A 27,181-nucleotide genomic window follows, 5' to 3' on the forward strand; every position below is an offset into this window, starting at 1 on the left:
ATTCATCTTGAACTTGTTTAAAATTTATTTATGTTTCTTACAACAACAAAAATCTTGATGAAGAAAGGGGTGGCTTACTAGATTTGTCATCATTTAAATTTTTAAAATATACACTTTTCTCTGAATCCCAATATACAGAAAAAAATAAGCAGAGTCTACTATGATGAAAGGAGGAGCTGTGTACCCTCCCAGGTGCTCCTTCCAGTTTTTCCTTACTCCTCACCATCTCCATCCCCACAGGCATCCTGTTGCTGAGGGATCTCTCTGGAACCTTGGGTCTTTGGCTTGAAAACCATGATGGTGTCTCACCCAGCTCCCAATTCTTGGGCCTTTAAAAATCTTTCTCTATTTGTCATCAAAAATCCATTGATTTTTTAGAAAGTAACTGAGTTTGGGAAAATTATTTTCTATCTATGAATAACCAGTGTCAAAAATATGGCTTCCTAAGAAGCTGGAGCCAATGAGTTTCCAAATAGGTGAAAACACGCCTTGAGATTTCTAACTAGAAATCCAAGAGTATAACTTTCCCAAATTACTTAAAAAACAAGGATTTTCCTATTTCTGACTGTGCTAGTTGTTTGTTCAAATTTTGAGGGGTTGTTATTTTCAGTACTGTAGAGTTTGATAAATGAAGGAAAGTAGATTCCAATTACAAGTAATTGATCATCAGTAAAAGAGAACAGTTTTTTCCTAAAAAATCATGTGAAATAAATTGTTATTAATTGAGCAAGATATGCTGATAGTAACTTTCCCTTATTTTTGTGAAGAGAAATTTAGTGTAGCCTGTCTGCAACTCAAGAAATGCAGGGAATATAAGGAAGAATAAAATGATCTCATTAATGGGTCCTTGTTTCAATTATAAAATTTTAAACACTAGTATTAAATAAGGATCTTACGTTCTTCATCCTTAATAAGGTGTGCATGAGGGGTTGCGTGCAGAGGTAGAATTAGGGTCTCCATGTGGTAAAGGTAAGGGTGTATCAGGTGGGACATAATCAGCATTTCAAAAAATCTAATTTTCTTGAGGCACTCCTGACTTGCTCCATGGTTCACATTTTCAATAGAAATGTTCCATGATATCTAATCTTTAATTGATTATTCTTGCTTTTGAATTAAAAAAAAAAAATCTCCAGGCAAGAACTGAACTGCCTTGACTGTCTAAGGAAACTACTGGGTCTTACTTTCCTTGTCTATAAAATAAAGCCTCTAAGTTATAATATTTTGTATTTCTACTGATTTTGGAAAGCACATGCTATAAGTCAATTTCTCATCAATGACGCTGCATTGCATGAGTCCAGGTGCCACTTTTTAGGTAGAGCACATGGCAACCCAGATTTGATAAGTCAGTATTTTAATCAATTATATCTTATTCTCATTGCAATTAATTAGCATAACAGCCAGATTTTACTAAGCATACCGAGTTCAATTTACATACACATAAATCACTGAGAAATTCCTTTGGCATTTCAGTATGAGAGATACTAAGCTCTCTCAATAATCTTTAAAATATAATTTCCATTTTGAAAAATAAATTAACCAGAAACCAAAAATTGTTTCAAAGCGTCTATAGTGAGGAAGAGAATGTTATAACATTAATTCATTTCTTAGACTAATAAATTTTTTTTTTGTTTTTCTTTTTCATCTGAAGATAAAGAGCAAAAGTAGAACTTAGAGAAACGTTATTCCTTCAGACTTTCCCATAAGTGGCGCCTTCTCCTCAGATTTTCTGTAAAAAAAGGTTTTTTACGGACAGAATCTGGCTACGTTGTCTCTGTTTGAGTGCAGTGGTCAATCATAGCTCATTGCAACCTCAAGCAATCCTCCCACCTCAGCCTTCTGAGTAGTTAGGACTACAGGCATGCGCCACCATGCCCGACTAAGTTCACTTAACTTACTTTCTGTGGAGACAGGGTCTTACTATGTTGCCCAGGCTTGTCTTGAACTCCTAGCCTCAAGCAATCCTCCCACCTCAGCCTTCCAAAGTGCTGAGATTACAGGACTCAGCCACTGTGCCGGGCAATGGATCTTGTTTCTAAATGTCATCCATCATTGACCAATCTACAGCAGCTACAAATTACTTTCAACCCTATTACTTTGGTTTAATTTTATTCATAGAATGTATCACTATCCTATGTTTTTGATTATTAATTTATTTATTATATGTGTCTCTACTAAAATAGACTTCGTGATTGTGGGAACATTGCTTTATTCATGTCAATTGTATTCTAAGTGTTTAGTATAGTGTCTAACACACAGCAGAGATGCAGTTGATATTTGTTGAAGAAATGAATAATAGTGCCCGGCCTATCTCAAAAGAGAAGTAGAGGAGTGTACTGGTTAAGAATGAATTTATCAGAGAATGACAACCCAGCTTCAGATCCAAGAAGGATTAGCTGCATAATTTGAAGAACCTAATACAAAATTAAAATGCAGGACACATTATTCAATATGTATTAATGTTGAGACAGCAACAGCACAGCATTAGTTAGTGTGGACCTATTTAAAGGATGGGTTCTTTTCAAAGCAACTGCATTGGTTACACAGCCATGAAGCTGGCTGTAAATGATCTTGGGCAAGACGCTGGGGGTGTCACCAAGGATTTTCATTTGTGCACCTGGACAAAAGGATTTGTTATTAATAATGAATTCTGAGGAATGCTGGTAAAGGAGAGGTTTTTAATTTTTAAAATTTTAAGGTGTTTTGGGGGGCTGTTTTTCAGAAAATCAAGTGATCAGTTTTAGAAATGTTAACTTTTAAAATGTGGAATTTCAAAAGAATTCAAAAGACTTCAAAAGATTACAAAAATTTGGAGCTTCTCTGTATGATGCAGAAGAAACTACTCCCCTTAATGTAGTGCTATCATCCCAATGTGTCTTTTTTGCTTCTCCATGTAACTGTGCATCCAAAACAGAGCATATATTACATATTTTCAACTTTATTAATGGATATTACACTGGATAGGTAGTATTGCATTTTTATGTCTCTCACTATTATATTGCATAAAATCTATCTGAGTTTTGTATGCATTTTTATTTATTTCAACTACAGTATACTATGCCATCGAATAAATATTATTATTACATTCTTTTTATAACAGATATTTAAGCAGTTTGCTCTTTATATCACAAAGTGCTACAGGTGTTATTGTATATGTGTTTCTGTGCACCTATGATAGAGTTTCACTAAGAATTATATCTGGATGATAAACTACTGAATTGAAGGATATGGACATCTTCAGCCAGACATGGCATAACTGTTTTTATATGTGCTACATAAACTCATTCTCCCATTAGACTCCAGAGTTGATAATTATTCATACCATCATCCACGTGATTTTAATTTTGTCAGACTTCTTTTACTCTTGCCAGTCAGATGAGTTGGAAAAAATACTTACTTTATTTTACTCTGCATTTCTCTTATTTCTACTGAGTTGGGCATTGTTTTACATTATTTTCATGAATATTCTATTGCCATTGTCTGTAAATTCCCTGTTTATATCATCTGCTGATCTTTCTATTGGATTGTTCATAGTTTTTAAATAATTTATAAGTACTTTGTTTCTGGATGATAATTCTTGATAGTTAGACGTATCACGAATAGTATCCTGAGTCTATTGCTTTCTTTATTTGTTTTGGATGTCTTTGTCATGAAGATCCAGAAGGAAGTAAAAACCTCAAAAGGCTTGAACATGTATAATATATAATTTTCGTCTACAGCAAGAATTCTAGAGTAGATATCTTACGGATTTAGTCAACTCTGTTGATTATTTCCATAATCATCCAGGATCTGGGTTCTTTCCACCTTTCAGCTCAGTCAGCCTCAGTGTTTCTCTTTTGTCCTTCGGCTTGTTCCCTTCTTTGCAATGGGGTGGCTGCCACATGGGCATCACATACCGACATGGAAAGAACTAGTTGAAAAGCTGCTAGTGTAACATTTTAAAAGCAACAAATCTTTCTGAGGAACACCATTACCTTTCTCAGTCTCACTGGCTACCCAAAAACCAATCGTGTGTGAAAAGAAAGGTAAAAGTCAATGATTAACGTAGTCTTCTATAGGATTTTCTGCTGAGCTGAGAATGGTGTCCTCTGCTTTCAGAGATAAGAATCTGAACGCCACAAGAATTCTGTTAGCAAGGAAGATGGAAAAGATATCTGCTTTGTAGACAAGACCGTTGGATACTAGGATTTTGTTTATCGTTGGTGCCTACTGTAAATAAATTCCTAGTCAGTTGTATTTTCTAAGCATTTATTGCTGATTTATACTGACACTGATGATTATATGTTGATCTTTTTACAAGGAAGCCTCCTGAATTTCCTTTTCAACCGAATACCATAATATATTTGTACAGAACATTTATGAATACTGTATATCTGAAGGGCAATTTTGTATTTTTCTTTTTATTATTTATTATCTTTGTTTTATTATATTGTCTAGGACTTTTGATATGATGTTAAGTAATAGCAGTTATAGCATGTTTGTCTTGTTTCTGATTTTAATGGGAACTTTTATTTCGTGAATGGATTCATATACTGGAACTAATTTCAATCTGTGGACATTTCTAAGAGATGTATATCAGACCCATGTATATAAAATTTATAATGGTCATGCACAGAAGAAATTGGCTATCTGGTAAAGCCTTAGGATTTCTACTGGAAGAAGTTTCCAAGCAATTGCTTGTCAACTTCTTGGTAAGAATATTGTAAGAATAGTTCAAGATTACCTCAAAAACAGAACCATCCCATCCCTGGCTTGTACTCACAGGATTAGATAGATATTCCTTTTACTCACAATAATGGGAAGCATCAATACATCTGTTGACAGGTTTATTTATTTATTTTCTTCATTAAGCAAACATTTTAAGAAGTCACTAACTCTGGGATAAACTTTAACTCATTATATATTCTTTGTGGAGATATAAATATGTACACACATTAATAGTTACAGAATTGCACCATAACTGCTACAAAGAGCTATATACAAAGTTTTCAGGGAAAAAATATGGAAAACTACATCCACGAGTAAGGTAACAGAGAATGCGAATCAGTGAACCAGCCCATTATAGCTAATGTACAGTGAAGAATAGCAGCAGAGCCAAAGGTTGCAAACTGATATTGATGTGAAAAATGACACTTTTGTTCTTCATCGAACCCTCAGGGTTTCTTATTCCATCCAGGTCCTGTGGAAAACGAAGGCTTTCATGTGTCCCACTAAGTCCAACAACCATTGCTCTGCCTCTTCTTGTTTTTGGTTATCTGTGGTTGCTTTGCTACAATCAGGATTTCAAGTTGGTTGATGCTTCTAAGACAATATCTGAGAGTGTAGCAGACAGAAAAGGAAAGAGGATAGGGGGCTGGGTAAGAAAAAGTGATGTTGTATTGTTGTTTTCTTTCTTCCTTCTGCATCCCAGAACCAGGGAATTTATCATGAATGCTTTTATGATCCCTGAAACCTAATGCTTCTATAGTAGAATATTGTCTTAGTAAGTAATTAATGGAGAAGCCCGCATGTTGTTCTTGTCTTGCTTACAGCATTGAAATCCAGGTAAAAATTTACTATTCTGGCAACCCACAATTATCATTGATACACACTATCCACATTGTGCCCCATTTACAAAAGGAAAGAAAAGATGCAGACTAAGTCTTGCACTTACAGTTGAAACTCAGCAAGGGTTGATTTCTGAAGGTTTTACATACTGTGAATCCAAGTCCATCTGGACCAAAAGATAAAACTTTTCATAGATCATGTAAACGAAACACATAGACTACATTCCAGAATTGCCATTAAAAGGCTTTTAACAAGTTGGACATGTTCAGTGTCATCCAAAGGTTTTCACTACCCTGTGACTCCTTAGAGAATTAAATTACCATCAGAGAACTTCAATAAGCCAGTGTTCAATTAGTACCTTTGTTTGTTTTTCCTCAGTCTTGTCAAAAGGAAGATTAATGTGCATTGCATTTTTTCTGCACCCAGTACAGCTTTTCTTAAAAGAAATATGGTGTCTAAATCAAAATTTCATTTAGATGCAGGGAAACTGTGCTTTTTTAAAATAATGTGTGATGATCATTTTACCTTTCCTCCAATCTCCTTCACTCTTAATGTTTTTCCCTTGTAAGCAAACATTTAATTCTGCTTAACCCTCCTTCTGCACCATTCTCCAGTCCTGTGATGCTGCATACTATAATCTTTGAGTTTTACTGTATAGGTGAAAGAAAAAATGATTTCTGCAAAGGTGGAAGTTAAGAGAAAAAAAACTGTAGGGTTATTTTACAAATGGAATCACTAAAAAGTCATGCATCTTGCTGGGTAATAGCACAGAACCTTTAAATCACAGAAATTAGAGACAGGAGACCTGTCAGGTCACCTTGTCCACCTCCTATAGCAGCTTTATGTATTTTGTGTGAAATGACATGCAGTGAAGCATTTACCAGAGCCCTGGGGAGACTCTAGTCCTCAGTAATACATCTCCCTGTTGAGAAAATGTCATAGAGAACAGTCCAGCTTTTCTTTTGCCTAATTTCACATTGTTCTGCTTTGCTATATGTTTTAAAAATGCAGTCACACATTCTTTTGCTCCTCCGTCTTTAAAACCTACAACCTTGTAATATTACATTATTGTCTGTCTTTGTAATTATTTGAGCCAAGCTTTGCAATTTGCATCTTAAAATACTATGTTAATCAGTCACCATTGTACCATGTAGTGATTTTCTAAAGGGTTATTCATTACACTCCCATCTACCCTGGTCAGAAGCTGTGTTTCTTGTAATTTCATTTTTTTCATGTGTGTTTGTAGAATCAAGGAGTTTGCTCAATTCTTACAGAGAATGAAAGTGGTTCTCAAGCTAGTGACTGGATATCACAATTCCATTAAGATTCAGATAACTCCTACAGCCATTACTTATTTTCCTACACAAGTTTCTAGGACACCATCAAGTTCAGTAGCTCACGAATCTAACCAGTTCCTGGTGTGTCAGGTTGCCCAAGTTAAACCACCTTTGCAAAACTCTGACGGAAAGAGAAATCTGACATGGCTGACTCCATCTTGCTTCTAGGCTCACAGGCTGGCTGTCTTCACTCATTCCTGGGGATAGGCCAAGCTAACTTTGGGAGAAAGTTAGTTTATAGTTCAAACGATAATAGCCCCTCCCCAAAACTAAACTGTCCTTGTAAAACTAATGAAAGACCTCCAAGTTAGGAGGATGAGAAGGGCCTGAATTCTACTATGATGTAGGTTTAGCTAAATAATTACCAGGCATTATTCAGGAGGTCACAAGATTTGCAAATTCCTCAATTACTCCTGTAAATAACATCACCGTTGTAGTATAGTAACTAGCAGACATGGTGGCCAGAGCCTGTAGTCACAGCTACTCAGGAAGCTGAGGTGGGAGGTTTGCTTGCTTGAGCCTGGGAGGTCAAGGCTACAGTGAGGTATGGTTGTGCCACTGCACTGCAACCTGGGCAACATAGTGAGACACTATCTCAAAATAAATAAATACATAAAATCTAAGATGGGGCTTTTGAGATGTCTTTTCAGGCTTTTGCACTTCTGACTACCTAATGACCCCACCCAGATCTGTCACTCAACCAGTCCTGTGGCCCCAACTCAGAAGCAGACCCAGCACAAGAGGACTGTATTCTACATCCCTATTATTGCATCCCCAATCAATCATCAACACTCATGCCTTAGCCCTCTGCTTACCAAAGTATCTTTGAAAAACCCCTAAACTCTGCGCCTATGGTGAGATTGATTTGAGTAATAACTCCATCTCCCATGTGGAGTGGCTGGCCTCGTGTCAATTAAACTGTTTCTTTACTGCAATGCTATGGTTTCCATGAACTGATTTTGTTTTTGCAGTAGGCAGGAAGAATTCACTGGGAGGTTACACAATTGTAGGTCTGAAGAAACCCTGTTTAATACTTCTTGGGCAAAGCATGAGCAAAGCTATATGACTGACTCTTTCTGGATAAGTAATTTTGTTTACGTGTATTTCAAAATGCCATGTATTACACTATCTTCTGGAAGATAAAACTTCACATTTTGCAGATCCAAAAACCCTACTTCTCCTAGGCAGGGAAAGGAGACAGAATCTCCACTCAGGTTTTTAGGGTGAGCCAAAGTCAACTGAACTTAAAGATCTGATTTTGATTCCAAGATGCTGTGTGTTGGAAGGTGGAGATGCTCTTGTAATTATTCCTTCTCCACCCACCACTAGCACCCACAATGCCATTTTGCTGGCCGCAAGTGGTTGCACTGCTCAGTGTTTAACCTCCTGCTGAGGCATGGGCATGCAGTCTGTCTCACAATGCCCCAGGGAAGGGCTGCAACATTTTGATAAGACTTTAATAAAGACTGTTGGACAACCACAGGGACATACACACAGAGAATCAGGCATGTGGATTACAACTTGAATTATTGGAATGGTAGATCACATTCCATGTTAGTTTTTGGCCTGTCTCTATGATATGGTTTGGCTGTGTTCCCACCCAAATGTCATCTTGAATTGTAGCTCCCATAATTCCCACATGTTGTGGGAGGGACCTGGTGGGAGATAATTGAATCATGGGGCCAGTTTCTCTCATACTATTCTCATGGTGGTGAATAAGTCTCACAAAATCTCATGGTTTTATAAGGGGTTCCCTCTTTCACTTAACTCTCATTCCCTCTTGCCTGCTGCCGTGTAAGACACGACTTTTGCCTTCTTCAATGATTGTGAGGTCTCCCCAGCCACATGGAACTCTGAGCCCATGGAATCTCTCTCTTTTTTTTTTTTAAATAATATATTACCCAGTCTCAGGTATGTCTTTATCAGCAGCTTGAGAACAGACTAATATACTCTACTTAAAGATTTTTTTCTTCCACCCAGGGCCCAAAGTATAGATATTATGATGCCTCAAATTTAAGACTCTTCTAAACCTGCCTAGTGAGAATAATGCTGAGAGAGGAGTTACTTGTCCTACCCTCTGGAGACTTTACTGAAGCTAGGAGCTGGAACATGCCCATGCATACCAGATGGACAAGGATAGTATGCTTTTATGCATTTTTTTTCTCAGAAGGGATCAGAATATTATTGGGCCAAAAAACAACCTAAAACTCCCCCACAAAATCTGACAAACTTGTCTCAACTTGCATTACTCTATAATGAAAAAATGGGGAATAGGAGGTTGCAGGAGCAGTGGGAGGGAGAGAATGGCTGGTGGGCAGAGAGATAGAGAAGGAAAGAGAATTATGTGTTGAATACTTACCCTGCAGGCATGTACTTTATGTACATTATCTCATTTGCTCATTACCTAAATGATTTCCAGGTAGGTAAATGGAAAACAGTTCTGTCTGACTCCCTGGCTTATACCCTTCCATCCACACAATGTTACACCATTTTTCAAAGACATGAGGTTTAATGAGACAATAATGTTGGTAAAGTGTTCTAATTTCCTTTGAGAAAAGAAGCCATAAAATTTTATTGTTATTGTTACTCTTATTATTGAAGCTCAATGAATGCTTTAGTGGTGTCATTGATGTAACTAATATTACGCTCATTTGTTTCATTTAGGGAACTAATGTCTAAAAATAAGAACAAGCAAATTTAGTGGGCTATAGATTCAGCTGGTTATCAAGTGCGACTTTGCAGATAGAGACCTTGAGGACTAACTCAACAACCCAACAACCAAGGTGGAAGGTGGTCTTGGGGGCAAAAGTGAAAAGTGTAACCAGTAGGTGCTCTTTTTAATGCTTGGCTTTCCCAAGGGGTAAGAAAGAGGTGGATTAAACGTGAAAGACCTGAAACATTGTATTATCTGTCTGTAATTGTTAAGGAATGTAGCAATAATTCCTCCACTTGTTTGTGGAAATAACAATGGGCTCAGTTTAGATAATTGCTTCTCCAGAGGGGCAGCCATTTTCCCCTTTCTATGAAAGAGTTTACTGTGTTAATTATATAAAACAAAATTATGTCAAGGACAGGAAGGCACTGCAAAATGACATGGAGTCATGCATATATTTAAGTACAAACAGGAATCTTGGCATGATTAATTTTATTTTGCCATCTGAAAAAGTCTTTACAGTGGGAAATAATTCAATTTCCTCCTGAAAGCTACATTATTGCTTAAATAACCATGAGCATGAACTGTAATTTAAGAATGAAAGAATGAGAATTCTACCTGCATTTTTACATGGCAATTATGTGTTTAATTATAATTTGCTGAAGCTTGGACTTTATTGTGTTATTTTTTTCTGGCATGTGCTACATTTAAAGAAATGTAGAATTCTGCACTTTACTCGGACCTGAGCCCCGATTAAAGCAGAAAGGAATGTCCATGTGATTCACTTTCCTTGTTTTCAGAGAAGAAAACTGAGATCTGAAGAAAACAAGGGCCTCGGTTGAGATCTCACAGTTGGTTAACAGTGCTTGGAAGTTAATCTAGGTTCCATTCCACTACTGCATTTGTCCATTTCATTTATTATGAATTTGTGTAGACAAGTCTTTCTGTTAATTTACTTTACCTTGAATTTGTCTCATCTCTTTCCTAAAAGGGCAATGCAGAATGAAGACAAGGACTCCTTTGGTATCTATTGCTAGGTATAGGGAAGGTGGAAAGCACCTGGTTGCCTCTGCAGCTCTTCTCTGTGTCCTTGTGTGTGGCACCACTGTGTGACAGCAAAACTAAGCCAATGCCTTTCATCGAGGCAACTGGGGATAAAAATCTCATTGATTGATGCAAAATAAACAAGCACAAATTATTCCTTCATTGTAATCCATGAAGTATTTCCCTACCACATCTCCTCTTTTCCTTGCTTAATCTTGCTTTTCTACAGAAGATGTTCAACACTGAGAGTTGGGGAAAACAGGAGGGAAAATATAGGAAATGGTTAGGAGAAAGGAAAGATTGACCCTGGGAAGCAATTTTTTAAGCCTGTCTGGAAATAGTTGGCATCTCAGGCTAGATATAAATTCATTCTCTTGAGTTCATAGCACTAGCTTTTCATTTTCTGGAAGTCACACTTCTTCAGGGGAATAAAAAATGTCCCCAAGTTTGGTAATGTCACTTTTTCCATGGAAAAAAAAATTCTCATTATCACCTCCTCTCCACACTTCTAACCAACCTCCCAGGAATCTTGTTCTCTTTAATCAACCTACTTTCTGTAATTGAAAAAAAAAAAATGAAGGAAATCTTTTTATTTGGCCAGCTTATAATTTAGTTTATATAGAAAAACATTTTATTTTTTAAGCTAAAACGATAATACAATATCAAATAGAGAGTAGGTGCTAAACTATCTGATGAGTGAGTGGATTGATTGGATGATGAGTTTGGTAATCATTTTTTTATTACCTACACTGGTCAGCCTTTTTAGGAGGGGGAGACAGATAGTTACTGTGATAAGAGTTTGCTGTAGTTTAATGGAAGAGACATACAGGTAAACGATAAAAACAGTGTAACATGATAAATGTCATTAAGAGATAGGAAAAAAGCACTGTGGAATCTTTGAGAAGAGAATGAGAAATTCTCTTGGGGTGTCAGGAAAGGCTTGTAGAGATGTTAGCATTTGAGTTGGACCTTAAAGGATGATTAAGACTGTCCTAGGATTATAAAAATGGACAAAAGTGGAAAAAAAGAATCTTTCAAGCTTATGCAAAGACTTGGAGGCTACAGAAACCTAGCATGTTTGATGAACACTTAGAAATTTTAGAAATTTGGTATGGCAGAAGCCTTGAGGGAAGTGGCAGGAGATGGTGTATGCTGGAACCAGAGTCTGAAAAGTCTTGAATGTCAACCTGGGGAGGTTGGATTTTATTTTCTGGGCAGTAGGCAACCAAAAGTGGCTTTAAACCTGGAAAGTTACATGCTTACATGCTTGCTTTTTTTCTTTTTAAGAAAGAAACCTAGGGATGATATCTATAAGGGTCTTATCACAGAAACCAGTTAAGGAGTAATTGTAATAGTTCAAGTGAGATGTCTTATTCAGTTTAGCCTGCTCTCACAATGTACCATAAACTGAGTCATTTATAAATAACAGAAATTTATTTTTCATAGTTCACACATTTCATAGAAATGTGTGATCAGGGCATCAGCATGGACATATTCTGTTGAGGGCTGTCATCCTCGTTAATGACTACTGACTTTTGTTGTGTGCTCACATGGCAGAAAGAGTACAAGAGAGCTCTCTGGCCTCTTCCTGTAAGGTCATAATAATCTCATTTGTGAGGGACCCACCCTGGTGACCTAATTACCTCCTAAATGCACCACCTCCAAATATTATCACAGTGGGATTAGGGGCTCAATATACGAATTTGGAGGCACACAAACATTCAGTTCATTGTAGGTAAAATGAAGATTTTCAGAGGCAGTGGAGACAAGGAGTAGAGGTCCCTAACGCAGACTCAACAGATTTCAGTGACTGAGTGAGAGGGGAGTTGACAGTAGAACTGAGGTTCTTGTAGTGGGAAGTCATTAAATTAACTTGAGAACATAAAATACAGATAAGGTTTTCACTTATTCAACACATTTTTCATTAAATATCCTTCATGTGTCAGGACCTACTTAGGAACCTTACGAAAGAGAAATATTTCCTACCATTACAGAACGCACCGTTTGGTGGGGCTATATAGATTTGAAAGTTAATTATGTTATGGTAACTACAATAATGGCTAAAAATGGCCAACCTTTATAGTGATTATTATGTGCTTGACACTATTCTAAATATTTTACATGAACTACGTTTAATCTTGAAAACACTCTTAAAAAGGAGAAGCTGTTATGATTCTTACTACACATGTGAGAAACTGAAGCACAAGGAGGTGAGGTAATTTGTCCAAAGTCATACAATTGGCAATGCAAGAGCCAATATTTAAGCCCAAGCAGTATGACTCCAGAGTCCATGCCAGTGAACACAAAACAGAATTCCTCTGTGATAGAAGTATGTGTAGAATAGTGTGTGTGTTATGAATTTTGTTGTCAATATTAAGTTGGAGCTGTACAATCTCAAAGTTTACTGTTCCAGTAAACAATTAGAAATGTTGGCTTATAGATTGGAAAACAGTTGAAAGCTAAAGGCATAGTTGAAATCTGCATATAATTAAAGCTATGGGAGTATATCTCCAAGGGAGAGCATTTTTTCCACAATTAGAAGGTCATAGCTCTTGGATCCCCAACATATAAGGGATGTACAAAGAACATGAAAGAGCAGGAATGGCCAAATGATTGCTGGATGATGTCGAGAGTAGAATATATAGATATCAGAATTAGAGTTTCTAGAAAGAGGGAGATACAATGAACAGTGCCAAGTGCTGTAGGACTGAATATAGATGAATATAGATGATTGAATTTAGCAATTGGAAGGTTATTGTTGGTTTTAATGAGAACAATTTTTGTTGTCTGATAGTAAATGTAGCCACATTTAAGAGGCTGAGAATGAAAGGTCATGCAAAGAGGGAATGACATTTTTTGTTTGAAGAAGGTAGTTTCCAGAACAAAGGAAGTAACGTCTGTCAATGCCAGATTATCAAACAGAATTTGGAAATAGTGTGGAAGAGGAAGGAAACAGAGAGATCATTTACAACTACCATTCTTACAAAGCAGCTGAAGGAAAAATTTAGCCCACAAATAAAAGGTGGTCAATCACATTGCTTATTACTGAACTTCAATTTCATTATGTAGCAATTCAAGAATGTATCCATAATGTACGTTTATTCAGTCACTCATTCATTTGTTTGTTTAATAAACTTTAAGCACTTGGGAAGCACTGTTCATGTAGACTGTATGCATGCACAAGTATTGGCATGTATTCAGGGGAATGGAGGAGGAAAGGGGTGGTAGGGAAGACAGTTGACCTGAAAGCTTGCCTGGCATGATGACCAACATTATAAGGCCAGGGAGAGCCCAGCAGTCCTGTTCGTTAAACTGTGTGAAGTGCAATGGGCCTAGAGTATTTGGGGGTTGGGGGGTTGGTAGGTCATATTGTTATTACTGACAAAAGACAAGAAAGCTAAAATCAAGAGCTGAGAATAAGAATGTAGTTTTGTATTACATTTTATTTCTTAAAATTTATAAACTGTATGTTTACATTAAAAAGTAAAAAAAACCAGCTAGCAATACTAATATCACTTTCTGTTTGTCACTTTGAAAATATGCTGAATCATCATATTGATGAATGCAGAATGCATATCCCATACAGAGATTATTTTGTTAGCAAATTTTCTTTTTTTTCAAGCTAATATGTCAATGTTTTATATTTCTTATTCTTTTTATAATTGATAACAGCTGTCTATCATGCATGAAGATGGCATTGACTGAATATTGTTTCCCATGCAAAGCTATTGATAGAGATGGTTCAAGGAATAGCAGATTTCTCTTTGGATCTTGACTCAGCTCATGTAATATAATTACTTCCAAAACAAATTTACTGTCATGCACCAGAGAAACAGACTAAATTACAATAAAAATGGATCTATGAACCCACCATAATAATCATTTTTCAGGGATGACAGTTGAAAAGGTTATTTTTAATGTCATAAGAAGAAGTGGAATGAATGGGAGTCAGGAAAAGACTAGGCAAGAAGAAGAAGGGAGAAGTGATGAACAGAACATACTGGCAAGAGGAGCTGCAGAATGAGAACCTCTGTTATAACTGGCTTCAGGAGTGCATATTTGAATAAACACAGACTACATATTTCGTTTCTGGTTTTCCTGTTACGGCAGATGTTATATAAAGTGTGAATTTGGTGCAGATTAAAACTTGAGACACCAAACATCATTGTTTCATTTTCCTGTGATGCCCCTTGCCCCATAAAGAAAGCAAACATAACTGTTCATCATTTGCTGTAGGACAATCAGTACACACACACACATACAAGCAGAGAATTAATACAGACTTTTTAGCTTCTGATGTAAAATGCGTATGTATGTGTGTGACTGAGAAATGAGAAGCTTCCCTGAGAAATATGGAGGTGAAGGGAAACTGACCTGTTGTTTAATGGAGGTCATTTTACAAGCTGACTTCAACAGCCTCTGTTCTTACTTGGATATGGGAAAGAAGGTGTTTCAAGGTACACCCATGCTTCGTGAGAAGTTATCACAGAATTTGGGACATATGTCCCTGTGATTTGGGGAGCACATGACAGATGGTAACTTCTAGACAGGTTGGTTTGTTGGTAACTGAGTAAGGAGACCACACTGGGAGTCAGTCACAGCTGCACCAATGATGGATGACGGAGGGAGATGTCTTGAGATGATCCCACTCAGAGTGAGGGGAATGCTTCAAAAGGAGCCTGGAAACAGATTTCCAGATGCAGAACTGAAAGGTGGTGGGCTGTTATAAGCTGTCAGCCAGCCTGAAGGAGGCATTTCCACCTCCAGGAAACTGTAATGAGAGATCCCCATTGATGATAGATATTCCTGAGAAATCCACAAAAGCACCTTATGAGAGAAAGAGCGAGAAGACCAAATGAAAATCCTTCCAGTCTCTTAGTACCTTTGCTGTCCCCTACCCTCTCCCTGCCACCCCAATTTACTCATTCTGAAGGCGCCAGAAACTAGAGCAGGTAAGGAAGAAACAACAAGCCAGTGCCTTCCACCTAAGACAGGGCCAGGCTGAGGAGTGCAGAGGTTTTTAATTGGCAGAAAGTTGAGTTTTAATGTTTGACTTTGCTGGTCATATTAATAATTCTTTATTATGCAGTAGCTAGTGTTAACGGGAATGGTAAAGTAAAAACTCAATTGCTTTCCATTAGTATCCTACCAAGTCCATTTCGTTCTATAAGACAGTAAGTCAGTATTCTATGATATCACTAAGTAGCTTATCTTACTGATGTCTAAAAGATAAAGAGTGATACAATGGAAAGGTCTTTCAAATTATTTCAAAGCAAAAGAGACAGAGATTGGAGTTTGAGTGTCAGATCTCTTTATCGGCAATGATGCCTCTCTAAGCCCTAATTTTCTCATATGCAAAGCAGAATCATAATTGCTTGTTTCACTGAGCTTCTTTAATTCCTAGTGTTTAGATTATATTTGTTATTTAATGTACAAAAATGTGTGAGAAAAATATGTATTTCTCTCTGTGATGCCATTTTCAGTTGTAAGTCTTCAGTTCTCAGGTCTCATACATTAATCTCACTTGTAGTCCCTCTTTGTGCCCTGTCTGTGAATCTATTTTATTTGTGTTTAGTGAAATTGAACCATATTTCTTCATCGTACCCTCCTTCTGCATGTGCCGTATTTGATTTATTTGAGTTCCTAAGTTTAAAAAACTATAACAACTTAGTCATTTAACAGACATTCTCAAAATGATGACAAATGGTATGTGTATGTATAGTAATATGTGTGTGTGTGTATATATATATATAAAATATATAATTTTATTAATTTCCAAACTACTGGCATCACATCCATCTATCTCCAGACATCTCTTCCCTCCCCTCAACCTCTGCTCTTTCCCTTTCTTCCTACCTCTCTCTCTCTCTCTCTCTCTGTCTTTCTGGACTCTTGACCCCTTCAATATTTAATATCACCTCCAAAATGAAAATTAAAAGGTGATTTGGAAAGATTTGCTTTCCTCAGTCTCTTCACCTACTTATTTTCACCAAATTCTCTTTTTTCTCCTCCTTCGAAATGATTCTGTAATCTGTCTACCCTCTCACCTCACTATGCTACTTCTTTATATTTTACCTAAATTATTACGTAAAATCATAATATACATGCTCATCTCCAGGCTTACACACTCCAATCTGTATGGCTAACTGTTAAATTTCTAGGGTGCATACCTGATTCTCTCATTTCCTGACTTAAAAGCTTCATATTTTTCTGCATTATATTTAGGATGATTTTCAGTTTCTGACCTAGCATAGCACTTGAAGCTGTTTATAAACTGCCATAATTTGCCTTGCCTGTGCCATCTCTGGTGCTCTCTACTCCTGTCAGACTGTTTTGTGGCTGTTTTCCACGCATGCCCTGAAGCTTCACACCTCTCAGCTTGTGCTCATATTGTTCCTTCCGCCCAGGTTACTCCTTACATTCTTATCTAGTTGTCAAATCTTGTTCCTCACATTCTGCTCAAATGTCAGATATTAAATACCTTTTCTATGCAGCTTTTCACAGAGTTCTAAGCAAAATTGTTATTAATCACCCACACTGCATTTCCCTCCACTCTCCCACTCCTCATTTTTTTTTAGTTAGTAGTCCTTGTGATCCCCCAGAGATAATCAGGGCCTAAGAGCTGCAAATAAGTTCTTTCATACTTCTAAACTCTCACAGGCAAGGCAAATGCCAAATGTTAATTACTAAAATGGGTAGTAATGTGTTTTTAGAGTTCAGTATGTATCAGACAAATATATGCACGAGGGTTTTACATGCATGAAAAAAACTTAATTGCAACAACGTTATGCTGTAATTTTCCTGAAGAAAGAGGCTAACTTTATTCATTGTAGGTTCTTTGATGTCTAGAACTGTGCTTGACCCAGCAGATGCTCAAGAACTCTTTGTTGACCTGCAAAATAAATTAATGAATGAAGAAACAACTCTGTAAGAAATGGACTAGCATGATATCCATAGCACAAATAAGGAGCACAAAGCAAATGAAGTCAAGTGATTTGGTTGTGACGCCTAAAATATGTGGTAGTTGAAAGCATATGTGCTAACACACTATAGTCAATGCTTTTAAAACATTAATACAACACTGCTCTATCCAGTTGGACTGGGAAATGGCAATTGTTTTCGAAGCGATCTTTGGAAAGGTGGCAGCACAGAAATTAGTCCCTACATAAAGTCAAACAAAAAGCAAACAATAAAAGACAGTACCACAACCACCAGGACCACCACTTTAATCTGATATGAGATTTAAATGCTACAAGGAGTTTTAAATGAATGTAATTATTACCAGTAGAAATTGAAAATTAGAAGAGTAAGTAGGATTTCAGAACCCAGTCCCCGACACCCCATCCTCCACTTCAATCCACACATATACTAAGGGATGGTGCTTTAATACCCAGAGCATGCTGACCATGGTCTGGTGCCAGTTAAAGGCTGGGCTTTATCATGGAAGCAGTTGTTGTTCTTTCTATTGCAATGAAAAATATTGAGTTGTATTTTAGACATATAGAATAAATAAATAAATAAATAAATAAATAAAAAGATATATTTAACTATGTCTTCAAATATTTCACTCTATTATATCCCTCATATACTAGGATTTCCAAAAGGACTGATAGAAATCCTGCTTTAAAATATTATCTTAAAAAAGTAGAGCCTATCTCTCATTATTAGAGGTATTTAAAGTTTGCAAAGTTGTGTGCTATGGGAAAGAGATTTGTTTTAAATTTATTAGAAGATGAGAAGTCTAGTTAATTTTCAGTAAAGTGCTCTCAGTGAAAAGCTAAAGTAATAAGAGATAATAAACTGTTTAAATACTGAAACTTCCAAAAATTTTTGAGAGACGCCAATTTTGCCATTCTCCTTTTAACTCACTTGTGCCTTCAATGCCATAGAGAAATGTTTAAGAACCCAGCTCCAGACCCAAGCTGCCTTAGTTCAAGTTATGGGTCATACACACAATAACTGCAGTATCTTGGGCAAGTTACTTAATCTCTTTCTGCCTCAGTTTACACATTTGTGTGGCAGTAATAGTAGAATGTCCCAATGTCATTATAAGGATTCAATAAGTTAGAATCCAAAGCAGTGAGAATATTGCCTGTCATGTGAAACCAGCTAATACATTAATTGTTGTTATTTGTGAAGAAGGAAAATTGAGCCAAAAAAAAAATGTAGTTCTTATGACAATCAAGATCCCAATGTCTTCTTTTACCCATTCAGATTTGATTAAGTGTTCATAAGTGAAGTATGAGCCTATTAGCAAGGCACTGTGGAGGGCAGTGGGCATGGAAGAATGAATAAGGAATGGGCTTTGGCCTCAAATGACAAGCCATACAGACTCAACAACCTGTAATAACATGCACACTCAAAGCGGATGTGTTTTAAATTGTTTGTAAAAGCCCCTGTGAAATTCTATCAGCTGACATGAAAGTAGCATTCCATTAATTTTGATAGAATTCATATCTCTTTCCTCCCCGCTTCACAACAGGCATTGCAATGGAGAGAACATACACTTATCCCTCCTATCTACATTCTTCCTTATTTCATATCTGTAGAAAGAGGGGGCACGTAGGCAGATCTCTGAATAATGACTCTGAAAGTACATATGAAATAGTCCTAAAATAAAATCAAAGCTTTTGTTAATTCAGAACAAAAGGTAGTTGTTTCTGTAAACTTCCAGCAAAGCAGGTTGGTAAGCAGATAATCTCTTCTACCAATGCCATCAATATGGCCATTTAAACTTGGAAAGATTGATGGGTATGGTGTCTTCCCATTTGAGAATGCTATAATTTACATTTTTACATTTGTAAGACTAGCCCAACCCGTGAAAACACCACTACGATTATCTCAATAGTGCTGAGTCAGATTAGGCTTTTTGGTAAGGGCTCTTGGAGTCTGTCAAAGGAGTGACTTTCTTTTACATGACAGCACAGAGGTAGAATTTGGTGCTTTGAGTCCTAGTTATAGGATTTTTAAAAAGTATTTATTTTTATTTTTCAGAGATGGGGTTATGCTAAGTTGGCCAAGCTGGCCTCGAACTCCTGGCCTCAAGCAATCCTCACACCTTGGCCTCCCAAAGTGCTAAGATTAAAAGCATGAGTCACCGTGCCCAGCCCCAAGGCACAGAGTTTTAATAATGTTGTGTGTTCTTCTGTAATGGGACAGCACTTGAGAAGTTTTCATGTGAGCATGAATGAGAAACTTGTAACTGTAATATTGGTAAGTGACATATATTTTTACAGATCATACCATGTTTTTCACGTTGTACTTAAGATATTGTATATTAGACCTGCTTTTGCCTAAATGTTATCTCCCCCTCTTTAATTACTAAAATGGGTAGTAATGTGTTTTTAGAGTTCAGTATGTATCAGACAAATATATGCACGAGGGTTTTACATGCATGAAAAAAACTTAATTGCAACAACGTTATGCTGTAATTTTCCTGAAGAAAGAGGCTAACTTTATTCATTGTAGGTTCTTTGATGTCTAGAACTGTGCTTGACCCAGCAGATGCTCAAGAACTCTTTGTTGACCTGCAAAATAAATTAATGAATGAAGAAACAACTCTGTAAGAAATGGACTAGCATGATATCCATAGCACAAATAAGGAGCACAAAGCAAATGAAGTCAAGTGATTTGGTTGTGACGCCTAAAATATGTGGTAGTTGAAAGCATATGTGCTAACACACTATAGTCAATGCTTTTAAAACATTAATACAACACTGCTCTATCCAGTTGGACTGGGAAATGGCAATTGTTTTCGAAGCGATCTTTGGAAAGGTGGCAGCACAGAAATTAGTCCCTACATAAAGTCAAACAAAAAGCAAACAATAAAAGACAGTACCACAACCACCAGGACCACCACTTTAATCTGATATGAGATTTAAATGCTACAAGGAGTTTTAAATGAATGTAATTATTACCAGTAGAAATTGAAAATTAGAAGAGTAAGTAGGATTTCAGAACCCAGTCCCCGACACCCCATCCTCCACTTCAATCCACACATATACTAAGGGATGGTGCTTTAATACCCAGAGCATGCTGACCATGGTCTGGCGCCAGTTAAAGGCTGGGCTTTATCATGGAAGCAGTTGTTTTTCTTTCTATTGCAATGAAAAATATTGAGTTGTATTTTAGACATATAGAATAAATAAATAAATAAATAAAAAGATATATTTAACTATGTCTTCAAATATTTCACTCTATTATATCCCTCATATACTAGGATTTCCAAAAGGACTGATAGAAATCCTGCTTTAAAATATTATCTTAAAAAAGTAGAGCCTATCTCTCATTATTAGAGGTATTTAAAGTTTGCAAAGTTGTGTGCTATGGGAAAGAGATTTGTTTTAAATTTATTAGAAGATGAGAAGTCTAGTTAATTTTCAGTAAAGTGCTCTCAGTGAAAAGCTAAAGTAATAAGAGATAATAAACTGTTTAAATACTGAAACTTCCAAAAATTTTTGAGAGACGCCAATTTTGCCATTCTCCTTTTAACTCACTTGTGCCTTCAATGCCATAGAGAAATGTTTAAGAACCCAGCTCCAGACCCAAGCTGCCTTAGTTCAAGTTATGGGTCATACACACAATAACTGCAGTATCTTGGGCAAGTTACTTAATCTCTTTCTGCCTCAGTTTACACATTTGTGTGGCAGTAATAGTAGAATGTCCCAATGTCATTATAAGGATTCAATAAGTTAGAATCCAAAGCAGTGAGAATATTGCCTGTCATGTGAAACCAGCTAATACATTAATTGTTGTTATTTGTGAAGAAGGAAAATTGAGCCAAAAAAAAAATGTAGTTCTTATGACAATCAAGATCCCAATGTCTTCTTTTACCCATTCAGATTTGATTAAGTGTTCATAAGTGAAGTATGAGCCTATTAGCAAGGCACTGTGGAGGGCAGTGGGCATGGAAGAATGAATAAGGAATGGGCTTTGGCCTCAAATGACAAGCCATACAGACTCAACAACCTGTAATAACATGCACACTCAAAGCGGATGTGTTTTAAATTGTTTGTAAAAGCCCCCGTGAAATTCTATCAGCTGACATGAAAGTAGCATTCCATTAATTTTGATAGAATTCATATCTCTTTCCTCCCCGCTTCACAACAGGCATTGCAATGGAGAGAACATACACTTATCCCTCCTATCTACATTCTTCCTTATTTCATATCTGTAGAAAGAGGGGGCACGTAGGCAGATCTCTGAATAATGACTCTGAAAGTACATATGAAATAGTCCTAAAATAAAATCAAAGCTTTTGTTAATTCAGAACAAAAGGTAGTTGTTTCTGTAAACTTCCAGCAAAGCAGGTTGGTAAGCAGATAATCTCTTCTACCAATGCCATCAATATGGCCATTTAAACTTGGAAAGATTGATGGGTATGGTGTCTTCCCATTTGAGAATGCTATAATTTACATTTTTACATTTGTAAGACTAGCCCAACCCGTGAAAACACCACTACGATTATCTCAATAGTGCTGAGTCAGATTAGGCTTTTTGGTAAGGGCTCTTGGAGTCTGTCAAAGGAGTGACTTTCTTTTACATGACAGCACAGAGGTAGAATTTGGTGCTTTGAGTCCTAGTTATAGGATTTTTAAAAAGTATTTATTTTTATTTTTCAGAGATGGGGTTATGCTAAGTTGGCCAAGCTGGCCTCGAACTCCTGGCCTCAAGCAATCCTCACACCTTGGCCTCCCAAAGTGCTAAGATTAAAAGCATGAGTCACCGTGCCCAGCCCCAAGGCACAGAGTTTTAATAATGTTGTGTGTTCTTCTGTAATGGGACAGCACTTGAGAAGTTTTCATGTGAGCATGAATGAGAAACTTGTAACTGTAATATTGGTAAGTGACATATATTTTTACAGATCATACCATGTTTTTCACGTTGTACTTAAGATATTGTATATTAGACCTGCTTTTGCCTAAATGTTATCTCCCCCTCTCTACATCAGTGGAATTATTATTACTTTAGCACTCTACGACATTGTAATTTATATAATACTATAATTGTTGTGCATTTCTGTAAGTTTTAAACTTCACTTCTTTGCAGAATAGGGACAAAGGGGACACTAAAGCAAAATACACTAAGGACATCCTAAATTCTCCTTCACCCTCAAAATAATATAATCATCCATCAGTTCTCCATAAAAATTCATTCAGCAGAACAGGGAGAAGTCTGGCATTTCATATTTAGCTACTGCTGAGAATATGCTAAAAGCTTTTTCTCAGACACACTGTCATTTCTAAAAATGTCAGGCTTACAGACATGATATGCTCCAGAAACTCACTTTAATTTGAATAATAACTAAGAGCCTGTCACACGCTAAGTCATTGGAACTATTTCCTACTCAGTTCTGCAGCAAAGAAAACAACAAGTTCTTCCCAAGCCTATTCTGTTTTCCTTCCCACCTCCCACCAAGAAAACATTGTTTTTTCTATCACACAAAAAAAGTTGTGAATACTTTAGGTCTCCTATGACACATTATTGTGTGTTGTCTTATTCCAATTGTTATAGGCTTCTTCTGCCTTATTCCTTAATAGCAGCTGCTTATTAAATACATAATTTTGTGTCTGTCTTCTGAGAAAGCATGAAATTACTGTATTAATATTTGTTTTATGAAGGAAAACAAGATATCAAGGAGAGACTGTGCTAGCATTTCATGTGGGTAATGTGAAGAATCTTATGTGTGTTAATCCACTGCCGTGAAGGTTTGATATTTCTTTCTTATGGATTCTGGGAAACACTGTCTTGAAGATAAGATGGTCCCTCCTTTAGGAAATGAGAACTCAATAAGAAACAATACTGATTCAAGTTCATGCATCTGGGAATTGTAAGGCTTTATGTCCTTCATTAAACACGGTCAGCGGGGGCCCAGATACTCCTGAGTTACAGGCAATTATATATGAGTGGTTTCGTTTACCACAAAACAGTAGGTGGCTTATAGTTTAGGAATGCTTCCTTGATATTGGATGTCAAATCCTCATTTAAATTCCTTCGGTGTCTTCAGTGACTACCTAGGCAGCTTCTTCTACTCCGTTACCTGTAAGCGGAGCCTGGCTCTTGGGAAAATAGTGAACTACCATAGACAGGGCAGATGTTAGTGGCAGATGGTATTCATAGCCTCAACAGGCATTTTCAGAAGGCACTTGGAAGGATATTGGTGTGGCCAATGAGATATTATAACCCCGTAGTTTGAACCTAGGGTAAGCAATGCAAAGGACTGGGGAGAGGGGAGATGCTATTTCAGGGACAGTGAGTGACAGCAACAGACCCCCTGAGGTAGTGGGGAGATATGCCCCCATTCCTCATTTTATAATATTTGGAAGGAAGTCACTATACCTAGTTCATGTTTTAGGAGTGAGGAATTATATTACATCTCATTAAGGGTGGAGCATCTACATAAATTATTTGGAATATGTCTGCACAGGGGATGTCTCTATTCTCCCTTATGTTTTCTTTTCGTTTGCTTATGGAATCAAGGAAATTTATTTTACACTGTGGGTTATAATCTAATATCACTTTATTTTGTTCAAATGATTGTAACTGTGGTCATTGGGAGTTCTGTCACTTGTTTCATCATGTATATCTCCTGTCCCAACCCTAGAATCAGTCATTCCTCTAATGATCTCTGGATCCTTATATTGAAGAATGAGAAACTAAAATCTGGGTGCTAATGTGTGTTCACTGTTATTGGAATTTTTTCCTAGGGTTTCAAGATGACAGAGTAAAGAAAAATATATTTATACTAACCCATATATATACACATCTACAAATATTTCTACATTTAACTGCTATCATTTGAACATTCATGCTTCCTAAAAATTCATATGTTTTAATCTAATCATCAATGTGCTGATACTAGAAAGCGGAGACCTTTGTGAGGTGATTAGATCACAATGGAAGAGGCCTTATGCATGGGATTAGTGTCATTATTAAAAAGGTCCCAGAGGCCTGCCTTGTCCCTTCTGCCAGGTGAGAATGCAGCAAGAAGACATCTGCTATGAACCAGGAAGTGGGCCTCAGCAGACACAAAATCCACTGTGGCCTTGATCTTGGACTTCCTATCCTCCAGAACTCTGAGAAATAAATTTCTGTTGTTTATAAGCTACTTGGTTTATGACAATTTGTTATACCAGCCTGAACTCACTGACTGTAACTACCTGTGTCTGTATTAATCTAAATGAGTTTTCCCACTGATATCTCCAACTCTAATCCATTACCACATGGATCATTCTAGCCTGTTCTCTTTGAGAGTGTGTGTGTATGTGTGTGTGTATGTGTGTGTGTGTGTGTGTATATTCATGTATATATAAAACATGAATTCATGTATATATAAAACATGAATATGTATATATTCATATTTTAGGATATATGTATGTATATAGTGTTTACAGATTTTTAAATCTCTACCCTCATGGAAAATAACTTTATTAGCTAAAACACAGTGCTTATGTACATTTCCTTTTGACTTTAGTCACAGTCTCCACTCATTTTCAGTTACTTAGTGACTCAAGACACTTTCCTTCACTCCATTCAGTGAGGATATGTCATAAATGGGTAATACAGTTTTATTCTTTTGTCACATTTTTCATTCTACCTTGGAAAACCCCAATATCCTAATGATATTTTTTCATACGTTAAGTTTTATCCTTTGTGCTGTAATCTTCTGTGTGCTTTGATAAATGTAGAGTTCCATGAATCCACCACTACAGTATCAAAATAAAACACAAAATAGTTTCACAACTCTAAACAATGTTGTAAGTTTTTCTATTCAACACTTCCTCCCCAAACTCCTAAGAAAAATTGCCTCTATAACTTTTCCTTTCTAGGATGTCATAAAAATGGAATCATATATTGTATAGCCCTTTCAGACTGGCCTTTTAATGTCTTATTTATTTAAGATGTATCTAGGATTTTACATGACTTGATAGTTAATTCCCTTTTTTCCCCTGAATTGTATTCCATTATATGAATACATCCAGTCTATTTATCCACTTACCTATTAAAGGATTACTTCCAATTTTTGGAAACTATGAATAAAGCTGCTATAAACACTTATATTCAGTATTCTTTGTGGACATAAATCTTCAAATCAGTTGGGTAAATGCCTATAAGTGTGATTTCAGAGTCATATAATAAGACTATTTTGCTTTGGAAAAAAAGAAAAAACTGTCAAACTGTCTTACAAAGTGACTGCAGAATGTTACTTTCCCACAAGCAATGATAGTCTTTTCCTTTCTCCTATATCATTGCCAGCAATTGTTATGTCAGTTATTTAGGATTTTAGCTATTCTAATAAATATACATTAATAGGGTTTCAATTTGCAATTATCTAACAGCATGATGTTGAGCATCTTTTCATATGCTTTTTTTGATACCTGTATAAATTTTTTGATGAGGTGCCTATTTCAAATTTTTTTTACCACTTTTCAATCAGTTTATTTGTTCTCTTATGTAATTGTAAGAGTTTTCCCCTCTATTTTAGATACTCACACTTTATAAAATATGTACTTTGCAAGTATTTTCTGAGTCCTCACTGTATTTTTTGTTTTCTTAACAATGCCATTCCCAGTGCAAATATTTTTTAATGTAATGAAGTTCAACCTACCAATTATTTTCATGGATTGTGATATTGGTGGTATAACTAAAAACTCATCATCCAACCCAAGATTGTGTATTTTCTTCCAAAAGATACATAGTTTTTGCATTTTTCTTTGGGTTAATAATTCATTTTGAGTTAATTTTAGTGTAATGTGTATTGTCTGCATTTAGGTCATTTTTTTCCCCTTTGGCATATGGATTTCCAATTGCTGCAGGACCGTTTATTGAAAATATTACCTACTCTTACCTGAGTTTTCATTGTCAAAATCCAGTTTATTGTATTTGGGTGGGTCTATCTCTAGGTTACCTATTCTCTTACACTGATGTTTGTGTCTATTCTCTCACCAATTACTGTCACTTTAAAATAAGTCTTGAAATCAGTTAGTCTGAGTTTTCCTCTGGCTTTTTTTCTCCTTCTATATTGTGTATGGCATTCTAGGTCTCTTGACTTTTCATATATATTTTACAATCAGTTTGATGATATCTAAAAATTACTGTGCTGGGACTTTGTAATTAAATTAAGTGTATACTTCAAGTTGGGAAAAAAATGACATCTTAACAATATAGAATCTTCTAATCCATGAACATAGAAAATCTCTCCGTTATTTAGTCTACTCATTTCATCAATGTCTTGTAGTTTTCTATATACAGGAACTATACATATATGTTTGATTTGTATGTAAGTATTTCTTGGTGGTATTGTACATTTTTTAAAATTTCAAATTCCAATTGTTCATTGCTAATATGTAAGAAAACAATTAACTTTTGCATATTGGTTTTGTATCCTCTAACCTTGTTATGCTTGACTATTAGCTCCAAGAGTGTGTGTATGTGTGTGTGTACGTATAAATCCATCTGTGAATATAGACAGTTTTATTACTTCCTTTCCAGTACATATACATTTTATTTACTGTTTATGTTTTATTGCATTAGCTAGAACTTGGCAGTACAATGTCAGATAGAACTGGTGAGAGACTATGTCCTTGCCCTGTTCCTGATCTTG

This window comes from Mandrillus leucophaeus, unplaced genomic scaffold, assembly GCF_000951045.1.
Source record: "Mandrillus leucophaeus isolate KB7577 unplaced genomic scaffold, Mleu.le_1.0 Scaffold346, whole genome shotgun sequence".
NCBI classification, from domain to species: Eukaryota; Metazoa; Chordata; class Mammalia; order Primates; family Cercopithecidae; genus Mandrillus; species Mandrillus leucophaeus.